This window comes from Ailuropoda melanoleuca, chromosome 15 (genome assembly GCF_002007445.2).
Source record: "Ailuropoda melanoleuca isolate Jingjing chromosome 15, ASM200744v2, whole genome shotgun sequence".
Taxonomy (NCBI): domain Eukaryota; kingdom Metazoa; phylum Chordata; class Mammalia; order Carnivora; family Ursidae; genus Ailuropoda; species Ailuropoda melanoleuca.
The window spans coordinates 78,936,134-78,956,930 of NC_048232.1; the positions used below are offsets into that span (position 1 = coordinate 78,936,134).

A 20,797-nucleotide genomic window follows, 5' to 3' on the forward strand; every position below is an offset into this window, starting at 1 on the left:
GTGCGGAAGAGCAGACGAGCAGAGGTGACACACAGCGGAACCACCTTGGAGATGCAGGTAAGGAACCGAATTTCATTGGAAGAGCAAAGGGACACCACTGGGCTTGAGGGGTTTGTGGGGTAGGGTCCTAAACTGATTTCTTTTTATTTTGAAAAATCCTTCTGGCTGCTCTGTAGAGAATGGACTGTAGGACAGGAATGGATGCAGGAAGAGTAGCGAGGGGGCTTCTGCAGAGCCAAGATGATGCTGGGATCAGTATCTGTCTATCCTGCTCCAAAAAATTATCCTTCATCTCTCAATGCCTCAAATCTCCAGTCACATCTCATTCTGCACAGTGCTCTGCAGCTCAGGAGGTATTTTCGCTTCATAACGACATTTGATTTTGATCCTACCAACAAATGCAAGAGACAGGGACTATCAACCCTTCCTCACAGAGGAGAAGACTGGGGCTCAGAGAGGTTGAGTGACCTGTGTAAGGTCACACAATAGTTAGTGGCAGAGCCAGGAAGAATATCACTTTCTGATGAGAGAGATGGCTTTAAAAAACAACAACAAAAACCATAGCTGAGAGAGAGTGAGTGATGTCTAGACCTAAAATGCCAAGTGGCAAGTGTTTTGGACAAAAAGCCAGAACTTTTACAAGCCCCACGAGCCTAACCTCATCCTTCAAAGAGGTCCCTGGTGCGACAGGACGCTCATTCTAACAAGGCACTTGGAGCAGGACATTTCAGGAGGCAGGGTGGAAGGGCGGATGGGCACAGGCTTTGGAGCCAAAGGTCTTCAAATGGGATCGCAAATCAGAGGTTTCCTGAGTGGGCCACCAGGCCCCTCTGCGTCTGACTTCTCAACCACAAGAGGAATTAACCCGGCTTTGAAGATGGCTTGGGGAATTTCTTTGAGTGTCCATGGAGAAAACCTTTGTTCTTAGGATTCGTTTGGATCTTTCGGAAACATGGCAGAGCCGCTGGGAGTTGGGGAATATGTGAGTGCAGACGGCAGGGACACTGAAGCCCAAATCATTCCCTCTGAGGCTCAAAGTCGGGCCAGCTCCACTGTAGGAGCCCACAGTTCCATTTTGTTCTCGGCCCAGGCAATACCCCCACCTAGTGGCTACTTTCTCCTCTCTCCAGGTTGGGGGAAGAGTCAGGTGCACAATGAAGCTTTTTGCATGAATCACCTGGGCCTCTGGCTGAAATGCAGATTCCAGGGTGATGGGCATTGAGGAGGGCATGTGATGTGATGAGCACTGGGTGTTACATGCAACTGATGAATCAGTAAACTCCACCTCTGAAACTAATAATACACTACATGTTCATTGTATTTAATTTTTTTAAAAAAATTAAATTAGGGACACTTGGGTGGCTCAGTTGGTTGAGCGTTTGCCTTTGGCTCAGGTCGTGATCCCGGACGTGATCCCGGAGTCCTGTGATTGAGCCCCACATCAGCTCCCTGCTCAAGCGGGGAGCCTGCTTCTCCCTCTCCCTCTGCCTGACGCTCCCCCTGCTTGTATTCTCACTCTCTCTCTAATAAATAAATGAAATCTTTAAAAATTTATAAATTAAAAAAAAAAAGAAATACAGATTCTGACTCGCGGGTCAGGGATGGCGCCTGAGACTCTGCATTTCTAAGGAGCTCCCAAGAGATGCGGGTACTGGTGGTCCTTATTCCTCACTTTAAAAGACAAGAAAAATGACATTCTAGCAGGGACTCACCCACGATGCTTTCAGGTTGTCCGTCGCCCCACTATGCTCCATTCCTGCCACAGTCCGAACCAAAGAAATAGGCCTGGATTGGGTTATGCCCAAGGAGACACTTTCTGCTATTACCCCCCAAAAATTGCACATGTGGAGAGCGTGCCCACAAAGCACTGGCCACAGTGCCACGCACCAGGAACGCGAAGACACGGAGCTCACAGCCACAGGGCAGTCGTGTCCCAGGCAATGGCAAAAACTGATTTCTTCACACTCTTTAAGAACAGTGACTATTTCCAGGAAGCCCAGAAGAAGGCAGGAGAAGGATTGGGGGGGGGCGGGCTGGATTCAGAGTTCAAAGACCAGCGCTCTGCTCCGGGTTGTGCCATTAGAGGCTCACACGACCACAAGCAAAGGAATCCCCCTTGCTCTTAGCCTTAACATCTGGGGAAAAAGGGGGGGGGCGGGAAGTGGTTGAGATCAGCCCTACAAATTTTTCCATTAATCCGATTTGAAGATTCGCAAGAAAACTGTGTACCCAGTGGTTAGGCAGACGGACAACTGGCCTGCGTGGGTGTGCAGGCTGTCTCGGCCACGCACTAGTACCTCTGAGTCACTGGGCAAGTTACTTAAACTCTCTGTGCCTCAGTTTCCTCGTCTGTGAAGGAAAGAAAAGAGAATATAGCACCTACCACTTAAGGTTCTTGGAAAGAAGATGTGAATTGATAGGTAAAACACTACCTGGTCCTTTGTCATCGCCACATGAGTATTCACTGCTATTATAATGCAAGGCGCTCCTTATCAGTCCTTTGAAAACCTCATTAAGTCAGGCAGACTGAGAAGAATTTTTAAATGGTGAAGATTCTAAATTACAGAGTACTTTAAAAGCCAGGCAATTTTAAAGTGCCAGGCATACTTTCCCTGCCCCCTTTTTTCTGGCCACAGAGCAGCTTTCCAGGGTTAACCCCATCTTCAACAGGCCCCAACAACTCCCCCTCCACTTTTCAAGGGTCCCCAGAGGGCCAAGCTTTGACCAATCGGAGCTCTCCTTCCCCCGGACGCAGTGATTGGCTCAGGAATGGGCATGTGACCTGGGCCAGGCCAATCCGCAGAATCTCTGGGATCAATGACTGGGAAGAAATGAAGTCCTGGCGCTTCCCTGTTCATCTTAGCTCCTGCAGAGAGCAAGCCTGCCTGAGCAAGGGGCCATACAGAAGAAACCTGAGCCGAAAAATGGAATGAGAGCTCTGGAGGCACCCTTTGAATTCCTGATCCAGGCACTCCTGACTCCAGATACCCAAACTCCCGAGTTACAATAGGCCAACAATTTCGTTTTTATTTCTTAAGCTGGATTCAGTTGGGTTTCACCTGAAACTTTACTCAGGAGTCCTATGACAGGTGTTAGAGCAGGTCTGTGCTCGGTGCTGTGATGCCCTGAAGTGCCTTTCTTTGCAGAGGAGGAACGCCCGTCACCACAATGCACGATGTGTATGAGTGTGCCATTCTACAGATGGGGAAAGTAAAGGCAGTATCCCCTCTAGGTCACATGGGGTGGGGGGGAGCAGAACTTGACTAAACCGGGTCTATCCAGCTCTGAAGTCCTTGCTATTTGCATTAATCCACATTGCCTTCTCTGAGCCCACTACATCCCTCCCGCTGGAGGAATTAATTCCTCACCAGAAAACATCGATGTTGAATGTTGATTGGTGATTCTCAAAGGGTGATTCTAGGATCAGCGGCAACAGCATGGCCTGTGAACTTGTCGGAAATGCAAATTCTAGGCCCCCCCACCCAGACGTCCTGAATCGGAGCCTCTGGGGTAGGGCCATGAATCTGTTTTAACGAGGCCTTCAGGAGCTTTGGATGCACACCGGACTACAGGCCCTTCTGCCAAACCTGAACAAATCAGCTTTATGTGAGTTGAAGTAGGTATTTGCTGAGCACTGTGTGCCAGGGCTGGGAGTATAGAGATAAGCCAGATGACGCCCTTGATCTCCAAGAGCTCCCAGCCTGGTGGGGAAGGCCAAATCAGCACTACACAACCACCAAACGAACATCTCTGAGTCGGGAGCATTTGCAACACGCATACCTGTTTTCTCAGCCATGGCAAACACTTTCAAACCTCCAGGCCTTCATACACACACCCCACCTGCCTCCGCCCTCTGTATCTGGAAGGCTCCTACTCTTGCTTCAATACCCAGCTTCAGCATCATCCCCCTGGGGCCTCCCAGCAGAATTCATCACCCCTCAGCTAGGAGGGGGTCCGTGGCAGGGTTTCCAGTCCTCTCTCAGGGCACTAGTCCCATTGCATTAGCAAGGGCTTGGGGAGCAGCGGTTCCTTGCACCCAACTGTAAGTAATTTGAGAGCAGGCACTGTGTCCCGTTCATCTTCCATCCTCAGAGCCCCGAGCAGGGCCTGGCTCACAGCAGGAGCCAATAAATGTTTGATGAATGGGTTAATAAGGGATTTAAAGGCAGGCTTGAAGGACAGAAGAGACTTAAAAGCGTAGCCCGAGAGAGTGCGGAGTCTGCACTCTGCTCTTCCAGCGGCCGGCGTCCCCTGGGAGCTTGGAGGCAATGCACAACCTCAGGACCACTCCAACCCCCTGAATCCGAGTCCTTATGGTCACAAGATGCCCAGGTGACTCATGCATTTTCAAGTTTGAGAAGCCCTGCAAGGGGCTGCCTCACCCCCCTGCACCCGTACTTCAAAGAATTATTATTGGGTTGCTTTTATACACACAGAATACATACATAGGCACTCTCAACTAAAGCACTTTCTTCTTCCCCTGGGAAAACTCCCAAACTCTGACAGCTTCTGGAAGAATGAGAAAGCCAGGGGCGAACAGCCTCTTATTTCCCCACACCCAGGACACAGCCACCGGGTAACACTCTGGGAAGGAAACAGAGACACTGCTTCCTCTCTCGGCTCGACTCCTGGCACCGCAAAGACTTTCAAGAAAGATACACAGAGCTTAGTTCTGGTCGAAAAGTCTCCACTCATCTAAGAATGCAATCAATAATGGGAAGGGGAAATCGATGGCACCAGGAGATCCATCTCTCTGTGTATTTATGGAGCACGGATTCCAGGGTGGCGGGAGGCTTCAGCAAACTGGACAGTCCGTGCCTGCTTCCCGGAGATCCTGCTTCCCTTCCCAAGAATTATGGGGTATCCTTTGTCTCTGCTCGATAACACCCTGGAGTTACAGAGCCATTTAGAAACAAATTGGCTCATTTTTCTCCCTTCCCCTTGCTCACGGTGACAGGTCACCCTGGCCTAGGAGTTATTAAGGGAACAGATAGGACACTTTGCCCGTTCCATCTGGCCCATGTCTGGCTTCACTGGCCTCCCTCTGTTGCCAGCAGACCCTAAAGCTTTAACTCCTCATCAGAGATAAAACATTTCAGAAAAAAAAAAAGAAGAAAGAAAGTTGAGAAATTGAGAGGTAAGTTTTTTATTTTCCTCCAAGTATTTTTTTCCCCTTGGAGGAAATACATAGTTGTCTGGCAGGGGAGGGGTCTGAAAAATGTCCCATTTTTTTTCCCACCTCCAAATATGCCATACCTGATAGTCCCATGAGCAGATGGAGTGTGACAATGCAGGGTTTATTTTCCCCAGGATTAGCAAAGCCATTTCCTAAAATTAAAGTCCTTGCAAAAGCACCAGGGAGACAAGGCACTGAACCTCTCCGGGGCCTCAGTTTCCCCATCTGTGCAAATGATAAGCCCAAGCCCCGGAGTCACTTCCAGGAAAGTGCTTCATACACTGCAGCTTAGGACACACCCAAGAGTCCTTAACTCACACCCATCTGTGAAGTTCTATCATAAGAATATCAGCTGCCATGTACTGTCTCAGGCTCGCTAGAAGTTGGTGACCCTTACCACAGGGAGTGGCCTGGGCAGTGGTTAAGGCTCTGGCCCTGCCACTTGTTAGCTGGAGATGGGACGATGGGCAAGTCATCCAACCTCCCTGAGCATCTTTGTGCGGTCAGGATGATAGTAAGAATGTCCCATAGGGATGAGGGAGAGTTAAACGCACATACATTTGAAAACCCATCAGGGGCGCCTGCGTGGCTACATCAGTTGAACATCCGACTCGGGTTTGGCTCAGGTCATGATCTCGGGGTCGTGGGATGGAGCCCCAAGTCAGACTCTGAGCTCAGCTGGGAGTCTGCTTAGGATTCTCCCTCTCCCTCTGCCCCTACCCCCAGCTGGCTCATGCTCTCTCTCCCTCTCTCTCTAAAATAAATAAATAAAATCTTTAAAAAAAGAAACCCATTAGGGAGAGGGGTTAGATTGGGGTAAACCACACTCACATTTAATCTTCACAGAGCCTTGGTCGTAGCTGTCACTTACCCATTAAAGCAACGAGGACCCTAAGATTCACCTATAGTTAATGGCCGGAGGTCACACGGTAGCAAACAGCAGAGCTAGGAATTACAGTCTGGGGTCTGATTCCACTGGGCTATACAGATTTCTCAGTGAAGCCAGCTCAGTTTCCGGCTAGAGTTGCCCCAGGCTACCCCTTGAAGGTGGTGAGCGCCCCGCCCCCAGTGCTTGCATGTAATAGATGCTCCCTACAAGCTCCCACCCCTGTGACATCAGGCCAAGAGCCCACAGTGCCTTCAGATGTTTCCAGGCTCAGGAAACCTTCACCACCCCTTGAAGGTTTCCTTGGTTCCACCTCCAACTGGGAAATAGTCCTGTTAGTAAGCTCTCCCAGATGGGTGACCTCGTTTGAACGAGCCGTCTATCTCTTGCTGGCCTTCCTACAAGGCAGGGTTGGACTGACATTCTTCAGCACTCCCTCTGAGCTCTGAGGGTAAGGAAATGGCCTCCAACCCCTGCATTCGAGTCATGTGCCTCAGGTAACTTCAGGGGTTGGCAGCAGAGCTGGGAAGAGTGAGGGGCCTCTGAAGCCAGAGGTCTCTGAGTTTGAATCCTCGCTCAGCCTTTTACCAATTGGTGTAAGTTACTTTTTCTGTGCCTCAATTCCTCACCTATAAAATGGGTATAAAATAATAGTGCCTCATGCATAAGCTTTTTGTGAAGGCAAGGGAAAAATATTACACGGAAGCCTCCAGCCCACATTAAAGAACTCAGTAATTATCAGCTGATTATTGTGAGCACAATCCCCTCCCCATGGACGTTTTAATGCCTCTGTATCTTTGCACATGCTGTTCCCTCCATTCAAAGAAAATGGTATTTGTCTCTTTCTCTGCCTCGTAAACTCTTATTCATCCTTCAAGACCCAACTTAAGTATCACCTCCTCAGGGAAGGGGCAAGCTAGAAGAGTTGCCCCTCCCCCTCCACAGCAGCAGTTGCCAACCTGGGGGTGTCAGATCCTCGGAGGAGCAGAGGGAGTGCAAGGACCCCCCGGTTTGAATGCACACCTATCACCCTCTAAAGGCTGAATAAGTAAAATGCCACACAATGTATGAGCAACTGTTCTGCAAATGGCTGCTACTGCTGTTGTGATAAGAAGATAGGAAATAATTAGAGTGTTGCCAATTGCTTAACAGTGTTGTGTCATGCAGTCCTTCAGTGTGTACTAACAGTGCAAGGACCAGCATGTGAGATATCATAAAATTATCTTTGCCACTTACTTTGTGTCTGTGTATGTGCCTTTACACTCATAGAAGAAAGTCTAAAGGACACACTCCCAGCCAGCGGTGCTCACTCTGGAGAACGTTCACTAACCTTGCTTGTGACTTCCCTGAGAGGGTGATATATAAGTTGGGTCTTGATGAATAGAGTTTACAGGCAGAGAAAGAGAAAAACATTTGTGGATATATATGCATTATGCGGCTGGATTAGATCTCAAAATATTAATCTAGTTGGTTCTCTGCATCTGCCCCGCCCCCAGCCGCCACCTGCTTGACTTTAGGAAGGAGAAAGGACAAAAATCTGTGAAAACTTAACTACCTGTTGGCGTGATAGCCAAGCATGAGACAAGCTTGAGAGAAGGATAGGTGACAGAGGGGAGAGCACAGGCAGCGGGAGGGGTGGAGTGTGGGGAGAGTAGCCCAGACAGGAGAGGAAGGAGGAGTCCTCCAAGCGGAGCAGAGGACTTCTGCCTCAGGACCTTGGCGTGGAAATGCTCAGATGAGCTGCTCCCATGTACTGAGCAGCTCCACTCTTGAGCCCAGGATGTGGATGGCTTGGATTTCTTGGTTGGGATGCGATCCTTGTACCCTCTAATCTGAGTGGAACTGAACAGAACTGGTAGCAAATGTCCTATTGGGTGAACCAGCCAATTTTACACAGAAAGATAGAAAGACAGATGAACAGATGGATATATAGATAGTGTTTGAAAAGTATACACAGGGGCGCCCGGGTGGGTGGCTCAGTTGGTTAAGCATCCAACTCTTGGTTTTGGCTCGGGTCATGATCTCGGGGTTATGAAATCGTGCTCTGTGTCAGGCTCCACACTCAGCAGGGAGTCTGCTTGAGATTCTCTCTCTCCCTCTGCCCCTCCCTCCGTGTACACGCACTCTCTCTCTCACCCTCTCTCTCTCAAATAAATAAATAAGTAAATCTTGAAAAGAAGAGAAAAGAAAAGTACACACAAAGCTATGGGGAGTGGGATTGGGGTGGGGAGCAAGGTTCGAGGGTGGGACTCACACTCTTTATATATTTATTAGCATAAATAAAATGTACATACTGGCCTTGGGTCACAGTGGGGTGTATCAGTTAGCTATTGCTACAGAGCAAACCGCTCCAAAACTTAATGACTCAGAACATGTATTTAGCTCAGGATTCTGGGGGTTGGCAATTCAGGCTTAGCCCATCTAGGTGGTTGTTCTGATCTCAGCTCGGCTTTGTCACGTATCTGCTGTCAGCTGCAGGTCAGCTAGGAGGCTCGGATTCTGAGGGTTAGCTGAGTGTAAGCTGGGACAACAAGAAAACTGGGCAGAACCAGGATTCAAACTCAGAAACCTCTGGTTTCAGAGTTCCCTTACTGTCACCTGCTCGGCCTTGGGTAGGCAGGCACAGGCTGGTTCACATCACAGGGGCCAGGTTCTGAAAGAACAAGCAGAAGCAGGCCAGGCGTCCAGGTCTGGCACGAACACACAGTTGGTTCTGCTGCATTTACAAAGCTATCCTGGATTTAAGGGATGGACAGACTCCTTATTTTGATGAGAGGGTCCCCAAAGTCACATTGCTAAGGGCTAAGGATACAATAAGGAGAGCAATTCCTGCCATTTTTGGCAAACAATCTAGATCAAGATGGTAGACACAAGGAAAGCCGGCAAATCCCTGAGGCCTGAGGCAAGAAACTCCTCCTCCTCACTCTGTAAAGCCCTTTTACCCCCACTTTTGCATTCACTCCTCTGATAACTGATAACTCCCAATAACTCTGATAACTCCATGTATCAGTTACCTAATACTGTGTAACATACTGCTCCCAGACTTGTAGGTTAAAGCAATGTACATTTATTATCTCATGGTTTCAACAGCGTGCAAGGAGTTTGGTTGGGTGATTCTAGCTCAGAGTCTCTCGTAACGCTACAGTTGAGATGTCGGCCAAAGCTCCACTCATCTGAAAGCTGGACTGGGGCTGGACGGTCTGCTTCCTCAACAGCTCCCTCACATGGCTATTGGTGGGAGACCCCAGTTGCTCACCATGTGGACCTCTCAGCAGGGCTGCGTGAGTGTCCCCACAGCATGAAAGACAGCTTCCTAGAGAACAAGGTGGTAGCCACAGTGCCTCTTCTGACCTGGACTCAGAAGTCACAGGTCAACATGCTACAGTCTATTCTCTAAAGGCCAGTCACTAACACAGCCCACGCTAAAGCAGAGGGGAACTGGGCTCCACGTTTTAAGGGGAAGAAAACCAAAGGACTTGGGAACATACAGATTTTAAAAACAACAACAATCCACTCTCTGGTCACTGTGTATTTTCATCTCTCCCACAACCAAAGCATACTCACCCCATCTTGAAATGACTGGATCTGGACCTCAGTGATGGACACTGTCCAGAATCCTTCCCCTCTTCTAAATGTTGTCGTTCTGGTAGAAAGATTCCTACAGCCCAGAATTTCCAAAGGAGGCAAGAGAAGAAGACAAAGATTCTGCTTTCTCTGATGAACAGTAAAGGATCACTAAGCACTCAGAAGTATAATGCGACACAAAAAGTACTTAATAATTGCCAGGGATTATTTGTGAGGAACAGCAGAGAGGAAAGAGATGAGGGAAATGAACGATTTCAAGCCTGCAAAGTGGTTTTGCTCCCAGAGGACCTAAGAAAGATTCTTAAAGTTCAACTCCCTTTGAACACAAAAGATTTGAAAGATTTAGAAGCCAGGGGCTGGAGGTGGGGGCTCCCTTCACTGGAGGAGGATGTAGGCCAACATCATTCCCAAAGGGATCTGGGGGCGGGGGGATGGGGGGCATGTTAAATGAACCTAGCTCCCAGCCCGTTTGAAAAGAAACTTTAAAGAACAAAGTGAGAGCAAATGTTTGCCAGAAATATGACAGGACAGGGATTAATATCATTATATTCAAAGATATCATATAAATACATGCGAAGAAAAAAACATATACCCTTAGTGAAGAAGTCGGCAAAGAACAGGAAGTTCATAAACAAACAAAAAAAAGGTTAATAAAAAGAAAAATACAAACCTTCACTAACATGTTAAATTAACAATTAGACCATTTTTTACCCATGAAATAAGCCCAGGTGTTTCCTCTTAAGAAATGTTGATTAGAACATGTCAAACTTGAGAAGATCTATTCCCTAACAGGTATACTTCTGTCCAAACTTCTTTGAAACACGTAACAATAGCCATTAAAAGTTCATATCCTCTGGCTGAATAATTCTATCACTAGAAATTTTTTTAAAGATTTGTTTATTTATTTATTTATTTGAGAGAGAGAAAGAGATAGAGGGCTCGCAATTGGGGGGAGGGGCAGAGGGAAAGAGAGAATCTCAAGCAGACTCCTCGCTGAGCAAAAAGCCTGACATGGGGCTCGATCTCAGGATCCTGAGATCATGACCTGAGCCAAAATCATGAGTCAGCTGCTTAACGGACTGAGCCACCCAGGTTACCCTTTATCACTAGAAATTTAACCCAAGAAAATAATTAAAGATATGAACAAAGATTCATATATAGGAATAGTAATCACAGAATTATATAATAGAGAAGAACTAGAAACTACCCAGATATTGAACAACAAGGAAATAAGATTAAGTACACTCATTTAATCTATATACAATGAACATATAATGGTACATTCATGTAATGAAATACCAGCCTGCAAGAGAAGTCATATTTTCCAAAAATATTTAACAGCATGAAGAATTGCTCATAATATAACATCAAAGGAAAATATAGGGCACCAAACTGAATATGTAATAATGCCCACAGGTACAAATATGTAATTTTGGATAATCATGGGTATAGAACAGAACATGGAAGGAGATACATCAGAATGTTAACAGTGAGAGTTTAATCAAGAAAAAAATGTTACAGCTATAAAGGGCCTTTGGATAAAACGTGGGATGCTACAGGAAAGATTAGGCTGAAATCAGATTTCCTTTTAAATCATATGATACAAGCCTGTGTTCCATTCTCTCTGAATAAAACTGCACTTAAAACAGTATTTGTCATTTATTCCACACTTACAGAGCACTTTGATGTTTTAAGGTTTCAAGGATGTAGAGACAACAAAGTCAGAGGCCCCAGTCTCAAAGACCTTGTTAGTGATCAGGTGGGGGCAGCGGGAATATACACTAATAATTACAGTAGAATACAGGCGGCCCAATAAAAACTTCAGGAGGGAGTGACTAACTCCCAGCACCCAAGGAGAGCCGGGAAAATTTCTAGGAGGGGCAGGGGGAAGAATATTCCAATGAGTCTTGAAAGAGCTGTAGAAGTTAGCCAGGTAGACAAAGAGAAGGCAGGAAATTCCAGGTACAGGGAACTGCACGTGTATGGTGGGTAAAATAATGCTCCCCCCAAAGATGTCCATGTCCTAATCCCTGGAACCTGTGAATAGGTTCTCTTACATGGCATAAAGGACTTTGCAGATGTGATAAAGGTTAAGGACCTCAAGCTGGAGAGAGTCGCGTAGATTATCCAGGTGAGCCCAATCAGGGTCCTTAAAATCAGAGAGTCTTTCCTGGGCTCAGAGAGGCAACAACACAAGAACAGTCAGAGAGATGCACACGGCCAGCCTTAAAGACAGAGAGAGGAAGCCAAGGACTGTGCCAGCCTCCAGAAGCTGGCAGAGGTAAGGGAATGGTTTCCTCCCCAGAGCTTTCAGAAAGGAAAGGCAGAGGAGCCAACACTGTGATTTCAGCTCAGTGGAACATGTTTGAGACTTCTCACCTACAGACGTGCTACATAATAAATTTATGTTGTTTCAAGCCACCAGGTCTGTGATCGTTTGTTACAGCAGCAGTAGAAAACAAATACGCTGTGCAAAGGCATGGAGACGCAAGGCTGCAAGGCACATGGGAGGAACAGACAATGAGATCAGAGGTGCACCATGTAATATTTATTGATCGCCTGCAAACATCAGTTCCTCGCTTCTGCTCTGTGCAAGACCCAGTGTTCACCCTCTTGGAGCTCACAGACCAGTAGAAGACACAGACCAGTAATTAAAAAAAAAAAAAAGTGACATGGGGAGCACCTGGGTGGCTCAGTCCATTAAGTGTCCAATTCTTGATCTCAGCTCAGGTCTTGATCTCAGGATTATGAGTTCAAGTCCTGCATTGGGCTCCATGCTAGGCATGGAGCACACTTAAAAAAAAAAAAAAAGCTAACAACAACAAAAAAGTGACGGAGGGTCCTGGGAGGCTCAGAGGAGGGCAAGACCAGTGTACCTGGTGACTGGCGGTGGCTCCATCAAGAGAAGACCATTGGGTTGGGTCTTTCCTGGGAGAAGGGCCTCACAGGTTGGGGAACAGCATGAGCAAACACACTGAGGATATCTTAGCATATCTGAGGAAGGGCAAGTTGTCCAGGGTAACCAGAGCTTGGGCAGAGCTAAAGTATTAGGAGCTCAGGAATGACCAGCTCATGAAGGGCCCTGAATGTTGGGTTAAAGAGTTTGAACTGTATCCTGTAGGGAACAGGATGGGTTATCTAATTCTTGGCAAAGAATGAGTGTGTTTCTCTTCTAAATTCCCAATACACTGGTATTTTCTGGAGATAAGAGGACTTCCAGGTCAGGGGAGGTGGAAGGCACTCAGAGAGTGCTAAGTCAGGAGGCTGGGGTACTGGGGAGCCCAGCTTGAGACTGGTTAGCCTGCCTGGCAACAGCTCAGCTCACAAAACCCACAAGGTCTGTCTGCAGGCAGCACTCCCTTTCCCTGGGAATTTCCTGAAAGCAACACAGAGATTGAAGCCTCCTTCTGCCCTTGCCTCCAGGCCAGCCTAGAGCCACTGGGAGGAAGAAGTCTCATGCCTCCCTACGCATACTCTCAAATCCCCTTTATGCCTTCCCCATCCCTCTCAAGGTCACTGCTATATACTCCAGCCTCTCCCTTGACAAATACAGGTTGGAAGAGATACAGGAATGGTATCATCTGAAGGCAAGGAAGGCTAGAGCGCATCAATCACAGCACTTAGTCCTCTCAGTCTTTATCTCCAGCTTTGCCTGCTGACCAAGTTCAGTAGCACTTCCTTCAGGAAGCCCTCCCACACCTGCCCAGACAGAGCCAACCCTTATCTCCCATGTGCCCCCACTCTGTATGTGCACGCCTCTCCTACTGCATGACACCTATCTGTGGAACACAGAGGACCACTGCGGTCTGTGTCAGAGGTTGGTCAGATGCTCACCAAGTTCATATCCTCTTCCTGGGCTCATAACCTCATAGCCCAGCTCCCTTTCCCAGCCCCTCAGCACCTAGATGGGACCAACTACCTTACTGTCGCCAATGGAATGTGAGCAGAAATGAAAATGAGGTGCCCCTTCCAGGACAAGGCAGTTAAGAGTGGGAGTGACCCCTCCTCTGTCTCATCCTCACCCCTTCTCCTCGGAAGCTGTGCATTAGGATCCAGATGGAAAATTCCAGAACCTGAATCACCCCTGGGAGAAGAACTGCGTGAGCAGGAGCATCCACAGAGCACTGTACCTGAAAGAGATGTTGCTTTTTGTTGCATTAATTCCCGAGATCTGAGTTTTATAGCAATTGACAGCTAGGCAAGAGAGTCACGCCAAGTCCAGGGACCCCACCTAAAACGTCGTTTCCGAGCTAACGCTCTTATGGTCTCCTCCATCAACTGAGCCGCTGCTTCTTTGTGGGTGCCTTGCTCAGCCCTGCACTGACCAGGATGTGAGATTTTTCCCCTTGAATTTTTACACACACACACACACACACACACACACACACACACACACGTAAAATCCCACTCGCAGACACATTACCGAAGACCAACAGGGTCCCCACTGCCGCAGACCCCCACCCCAGGGAAACCCCTGGCCCTTGTCTTCACCTGCTTCCCTCGATTTTTCTGGCCCCTCTTCCTCCATCTTCCCTTCGCCTCAACCCCAACTCAGCAGGAGAATCAGTGACACCCTCTCATTTTGGCCAGGGCAGCGGCTCCTCTCATCTGATATCTTGCACCTGCCAGCACTCAGGCTCACCTTAGACGGGACTGCTCACTTTCCTATGGGGCACAGAGGACAACTGGAGGCTGTCACAGGAGCTGACCAGGCAAGGCCCTGTGCTTCTTCACTAGCTGCCCATTAGAAACCCCCCCCAGGGAGCCTTCAAAAGATGCAGATGTCCCCGAGGTTCTGGGTAATTAGCGCAGGCAGTGCCCATCTCATCACACGACTACGGCGTGCAATCCAGCAGGAGAACCCCAGCAGCACTTCCAAATCAGGCTGTGGGGCTCCACCCTGTGCCTTGGTCCTGAGGCTGAATGGCAATAAGAGGAGTCAGCCCCACCTTCTGATCCTTAGACTACCAGGACACTTTCTCAAATAAGGACCCCCCCAGTAGCAGAGCCCCCACGCCAGCTGCTAGGACTACTCTGCTCACCTCATTGTATCTGCTTCTGTGCCGTTCTCCCTCTCTAGACCCTGCGCTCCTCAAAGTCAGGGACCGGGTCTTCTGCTTCTGATGAAGTAGGTGCTTAGTTTGCAGAGGGATGGGGTCGAAGGGGGTCAGGCGGAACCACAGGGGAAGAGTCCCACCACGAGGACGGAACACAGGCCTCACTGGCCCTCGCCCCAGAGAGACATCCCGTACTGCAGAAGGGGCCTTGGGCTCATGCTCTGATCAGACCAGCATTCCGCCCTGCAGCTCAGATGCGACCCCAATTCCGCTGCCAGTCCTGCTTCTCCGAGCAGGATTTCTCAGTGGCAGTACCATTGACGTTTTAGATCAAATCATTTTTTTTATCAGGGTGGGAGAGCTGTCCTGTACATTGTAGGATGTTCAGTGGCATCCTGGCTTTCACCCACTAGATGTCCCTGTTAGTGACAACAAAAATTGCCTCCAGACATCACCAGATGTCCCCTAGGCAGCAAAATCACCCTTACTTGAGAACTACTATCCCAGAGGTTTGGGCCTCCGCAGGAACGGCCCCTCTCCCAGCCGAGCCCCTCACAGCACTCGGGAGACTAAAGCAAACTTACTCAGGTAAGGTGCTGAGCCTCAGCACTGAACACATGTCAGACAGAGGGGCGCGAACAACTCTGAGACAGAGACTAGCCCAAGCACGAGACAGGAACCCGAAAAGAAATGGCATGCCAGGGGTCACATGCCACTGAGCTGGGATCCAAACTCAGACCTGTTTGACTCCAAAACCTCCGGTCCTATTCACCCAAGACACTGCCTCTCGTCATCAAGCACTGGGGAGAGGCCACCTAGTCCCAAACTCCAGAAAGGTCTGTGGGCAGAGGGCCCAGCCAAGGGCTGAAAGCCATAAAGCCTGCAAGACCATATCCGGAGGTCAGGGTGGGCATGACAGGTAAGGACTCCCACAACCCAGAGGAGGACCGGGGCTATTGCTCTCTGTGGGCTTCTGTCTCTGCATTTCCACACTCGGGGTGTATCTCTCCCTCGATCCTTGATCATGAGCCCCAATGGGCAGGAGCTGTCTGTTTACCTCGGTTTCCCCAGAGCCAGACATACAGGGAACCTTGTGCACAGGAGTGCTGGAAAGTGTTTAACAGGATAAATGAATGAATGACAAATGAATAAATGAACAGGACCCGGGTATGAGCTGGAAACAAAGTCTCAGAGAGAAGACAGAAGCCCATCACTGAGACATAAAAGCGGAAGAGCTCTACTAGCAGGCACACGTTCCAGTGTCATAAACTCATGCGACCTAAAGGCCTCCAATCCCAGGGGGAGACTGGCCCAGAAGCCTAGGGCAGGCCCGAAACTTCAGGCAGAGGAGTTGCAGCTGTGGAGGAGGAAGGTGGAGGGCAGGGAGCAGGCAGGTCATGGCCACTGAGGGCTCCTTCCCACCAGAGGCTGGGCTCTGGATTCCTGCAGCTCCAGAGGACAGGCAGACTCGGGAGCTCTGGAATGCCCCTGAGCACACGGGAGAAAGGTGACTTCTTTTTCCTTCCTTTTGGGCCCGTGAGGCCAATCATAAAATACTCTCTGCTTCCAAGTCTATAGGAGAAAATGCCTTCTAAATCCATTAAGTTACTAATGCGTGCATCTGCAGACCAGAAAGGTGCAGGATTGATGGATGTACTTGTCATATATATGGTTTGTAGTCATGTGATTAATGGGCTTTGTGGTTTATAAGGCAATGCTCATTTCACTCTCCTCTTTAAGCTCCGGGTGATTTATAGGACCCAGCATCGCTGTTGCATTTCAATGGGATGATAGTGATAACATTTTATCACCCTGGATTATCAATTAGTCTCCTTTGAGAAAAGGATGTCCCAGACTCTTACGGGAACAGGGTAGGGAGAGAAGATGCCTCTTGAGAGCATCTGTGTCTGGCCACCTGGAGATCAAGACCTTTCTCCCTGAGAGCTGTGTCCCAATTCATCCCTAAGATGGGAGGCAAGACAGGAGCTGGGACCCCGCTGCCCCAGAGCCCCCTCTCATCCCTCACCAGGCTCTGCCACAGCTCCTTGCAGGTCTACTCACTCCCTCCCTCCCCACTCTAATCCTGTATCCACCAACAGCCTCTATAGAGGGATTGTTATAGGCAGACATGGGTCCTCCCAGAATTCATGAATTCTTTTTTTTTAATTTATTTATTGAAATTCAATTAGTCAGGGTGCCTGGGTGGCTCAGTCAGTTAAGCGTCTGCCTTTGGCTCAGGTCATGACCTCAGGGTCCTGGGATCCAGTCCCGCATGGAGCCTGCTTCTCCCTCTCCCTGCTGCTCATGCTCTATCTCTTGCTCTCTCTCTCTCCCTCTCAAGTAAATAAAATCCTTACAGTAAATAAATAAATAAAAATAAATTCAATTAGCCAACTTAGAGTACATCATTAGTTTCAGATGTAGTGTTCAATAATTTATCAGTTGAATTCTAACCCACACTATCTCAGAGTGTGACTATACATGGAGATGGGATCTTTCAACAGGTTAATTGTCAAAGCAGTCACACGGGTGGTGTGACTGGTTCCTAATAAGAAGAGATCGGGACGCAGACACACACAGAGGGAAGACGGTGTAAGAACACAGGGAGAAGACGCCACCTACAAGCCCAGGAGAGAGGCCTTAGAAGATACCAACCCTGCCAACACCTTGATCTCAGACTTCAAGCCTCCAGAACTGTGAGGAAATTGATTTCTTCTGTTTAAGCCCCCCAGTCTGTGGTCCTTTGTTGGGAGAGCCCCCCCAAAACTAACACAAGGATCCCCCTTTCACATGTATGTCCTTTCCTAAAACCTCCTCAGTCATCACTGTTTTCTCGCTTATGACCTTGGCCGCACCAGTTGGCCTACCTGAGCCTCAGTTTTCCCCATCGGTAAAGTGGAAAGCAGAGTGACAGGAAGCATTAAATTGCTTAGCACCATACCTGAGACGCGCCTCATGCTGCCAGAACGCCCTTCTCCCCGACCCTCCTCCTATAAGACCACCTCCCTCCCCACTCTGAGGGCCAACCTAACTGCCCCCTCTTCTTGGAAACCTCTCTGATTCTCCATAAAGATGTTGTTCCCTGCCCTCCTCTGCCCTCGTCCCGCTCGGTCTGTGTCTGCTGCTCTGGGCTCTACAGCCTTCTTTTACTGTGAGACTGAGTTCCTTTAGTGTGGGCCTGGGTCCAAGCCTCATCTGTCACCCACACCCAGTGCAGGGCCCGGTGCCCAACATGAGGGCCTGGAAGGGCCACGGGCAGGCTGAGCAGGAGTCCAGAACAGCCTGGTGCGATCTTGGGAGCCGGACAGGGTACAGCTAACTTGGAAGCCCAATGTGGGTCTGACCTACTCACACACAGTCACTTACACCCACCACTTTTATCCCATCCTCTCTCTCTCTTTCTCCCCCTCCCCTGTTTTGCTTCTGCCCCTGGTCATTCATCCAACAGATATGAATTGATGCCCACAGTGTGCCACCTAGTAGATACACATAGGGAGCCAGAGACGGCCTCTGCCCCAGTGGCTTGCAGCCTAGTGAGGAGTCCCGTAATAAATGAGTTAGCACATAAACATGTGCCTACAAATTGGACAGGAGCCGTGAAGACCAAAGAGGGAAATGAAGACCAGAATAGCAGGGGAGACCTACTCCAGATGGGGTTGTGGGAGCCTCTCCAAGGAACTGGCATTCTAGCTCAAGGGCAAAAAAGCAGGGCTGGTAGTCAGGATTCCAGCTGGTTCATGTGGCACTTTCATATGAATCGGGGGGAAAAAATGTCCCCTCTCCAGGCAGACACAACCCTGAGTGAGCACTCACGGTGAGAAGAACATAGGTCGATTTCAGTCTCTACTTGTCCCCCCAGTAGGTGTCCCCTTGTGCAGTTCACAATCTGCACAACTGAACTTAGCATAAGAGTGTCCCATGTCTGGCTGGGCTCACCTCATTTCTGGACTTGATGATCCAGCCAGAACTTTCCGAGTTTGACCTTCTGTGCTTCCTATAGCTTAAGTTCACATTCATCGTGACTTGTTCCCTCCTGCCCTTGGCTGTCCAGGTTACACCCTGCCCCACAGCTCCAGCTCCTGACTCTGGAAAGCAGATCTTGATTTGAGCACCTGTCTGGTGTTTCGAGGAGCTTGTGTCAGCCCCCAAACAAGAGGATACAGACACCAAAGCAAAAAACTAGTCGGTAAGTTAGAAGTTAGTACACAGAGAAAGCAAAGCAGAACACCAGCCCCTTAAAGCCAGGGACCACGAAGCCATCCCCTCTGGCTCCCCTAAAGCCACAGTGCCTGGCAGAGAAGAGGCATGCAGCAACATCAAGGGGAACGGGGAGGGGAGGAGGGAGCAAGACGGGAAAGGACAGAAGGAGCCTCAGGGACAAGAACCCAGGCAGTCTGGGCAGCAGACCCACGGGATAAGGGCAGGAGAGGGACAGCAACTGCGGCTACTGGTGTCATCCAGTTGAGATAATAGTGACAGCCATGGACATAGAGAGAGGACATAATTGAGATATATTTGCGGAGGCACTGGGTAGGGAGTGGTGAGGGAGAGAAGGAGGAATTAACGATGATTTCTGAGTCTCTGACTTGAAAAAGTGGGTGGATGGTAAAAACATTTCCTGAGACCAAGACAGGCAGAAAAGCAGGCTAGGGCCTGAGAAGAGGTAGAATGAGGAGTTATGTTTTGGATTTTCACGTTTGAAACACTTGTGAACTATACAAGTAGAAATAGACAGCATCAAGTGGAAAGTTGGATATACCTGTCCAAAGTTCAAAGATGCATGGGCAGAAGATATAAATCAGAGGGAAGTCAAGGGACAGAAGAGGTCCAGGCAGGCTGGCCCTCTGATGTCAAAGAGAGGAGGAAGAGCCAGACAAAGGAGGGTGGGGGAGAGAGAGGAGGGCAATCCGAAGAAAACCAGAGAAGGTGCGGTTTCACGAAGTCAGAAAAGGGGAGTGTTTATAGAAAAAAAGGACTGGCCCACAGGATGAGAAGCTGCAGGAGGTCACTTGGGACAAGAAACCCAACAGCCACTAGATGTGGCCATCTGGAGCTAAAGTCTGTGGGAGGTGGGAGCAAATGCCTCATTGGATCCCGAGGGAAAGAGGGGAGAGGCACTGGTGGCAGGAGGATGATCAGCTCTTTCAAACAATTTTGCCATAAAGGGGAGTGAAAGGGGAAGGGGTGAGCAGCAGGGAAGTTGGAGTCAAAGAAGAGTTTTATTTAAGATGTAAAATATTGCAGCATCTCTGTCTGCTGATGGGAATGACCCAGAGTTGAGAAAGGAAATTAATGCTGCAGCAAAGAGTTGAGACAGTGATGTCCTCAAGAAGATAGAGAGCATCCTGGTGCACAGATGCAGGGCTGGCCTTGGATAGGACAGCTCATCAATCGTACCAGGAAGGAAACAGACAGGGACAGAGATACAAGCCTCGTGCATGTGAGCTGCTCGGCAGACATGGAAAGTACGCTGTCCCAGCCACCTGAACCTAGAGAGACCCACTGCCTGCCATGACCGTGCTCTCTGCTTACTCCCCCACAGATGTGTGGCTGCCTCGGCACTTCCCCAGGCCTGTCTTCCCCCACTGCCCCTCGCCCAGCCTTTCCACAGCCAGCCTACGTTCTCAGTGCTCCCATCCCCAACATGCCGACAAGCAGTGCCCCAGACAGGCAGAGGTGGGCAGGAGAAGGTGACTATGCCCTCAGCAGCCACCAGGAAGCTTCAAGAAGCTGGCAGCCCCAGCAACTGGACGGTCTGCACAGCTGCACAAAGTCAGGGACCTCTTGCCAAATGTTAATGAAGTGTCTGATTGGAAAATTAAAATGCTGTGAGTCCCCATTCTCTGCTTCCTCTCTTCTCTGAGGCAAGCCCCTTCTACTGCCACCTCTCCCAGAAATTAGAAGAGCAAGGCTGGGTGGGCAGTCTGCCAGAGCTGGGGGCAGCCTTGATTGAAAAGGGAAACTGAAGAGCACTGAACATCGCCAGAAGCATCAAGAATGCCAGAGAGATGCAGCTAATGTTCTCTATGGGTTCTCTGGGCATCCACCCAAGCACGTCCAAGTGTGTGGCCCTTCTCAATGGTCTGGCAGAGG

At 49.2% G+C, this 20,797-nt stretch overlaps 1 long non-coding RNA gene across 3 annotated transcripts in view; it reads right to left on the reverse strand.

Annotated features, from left to right (window-relative positions):
- LOC109490605 overlaps positions 1-20,797 on the reverse strand; it is a 206,965-nt gene that overhangs the window by 124,271 nt on the left and 61,897 nt on the right. The gene's annotated exons all lie outside the window — the stretch shown is intronic.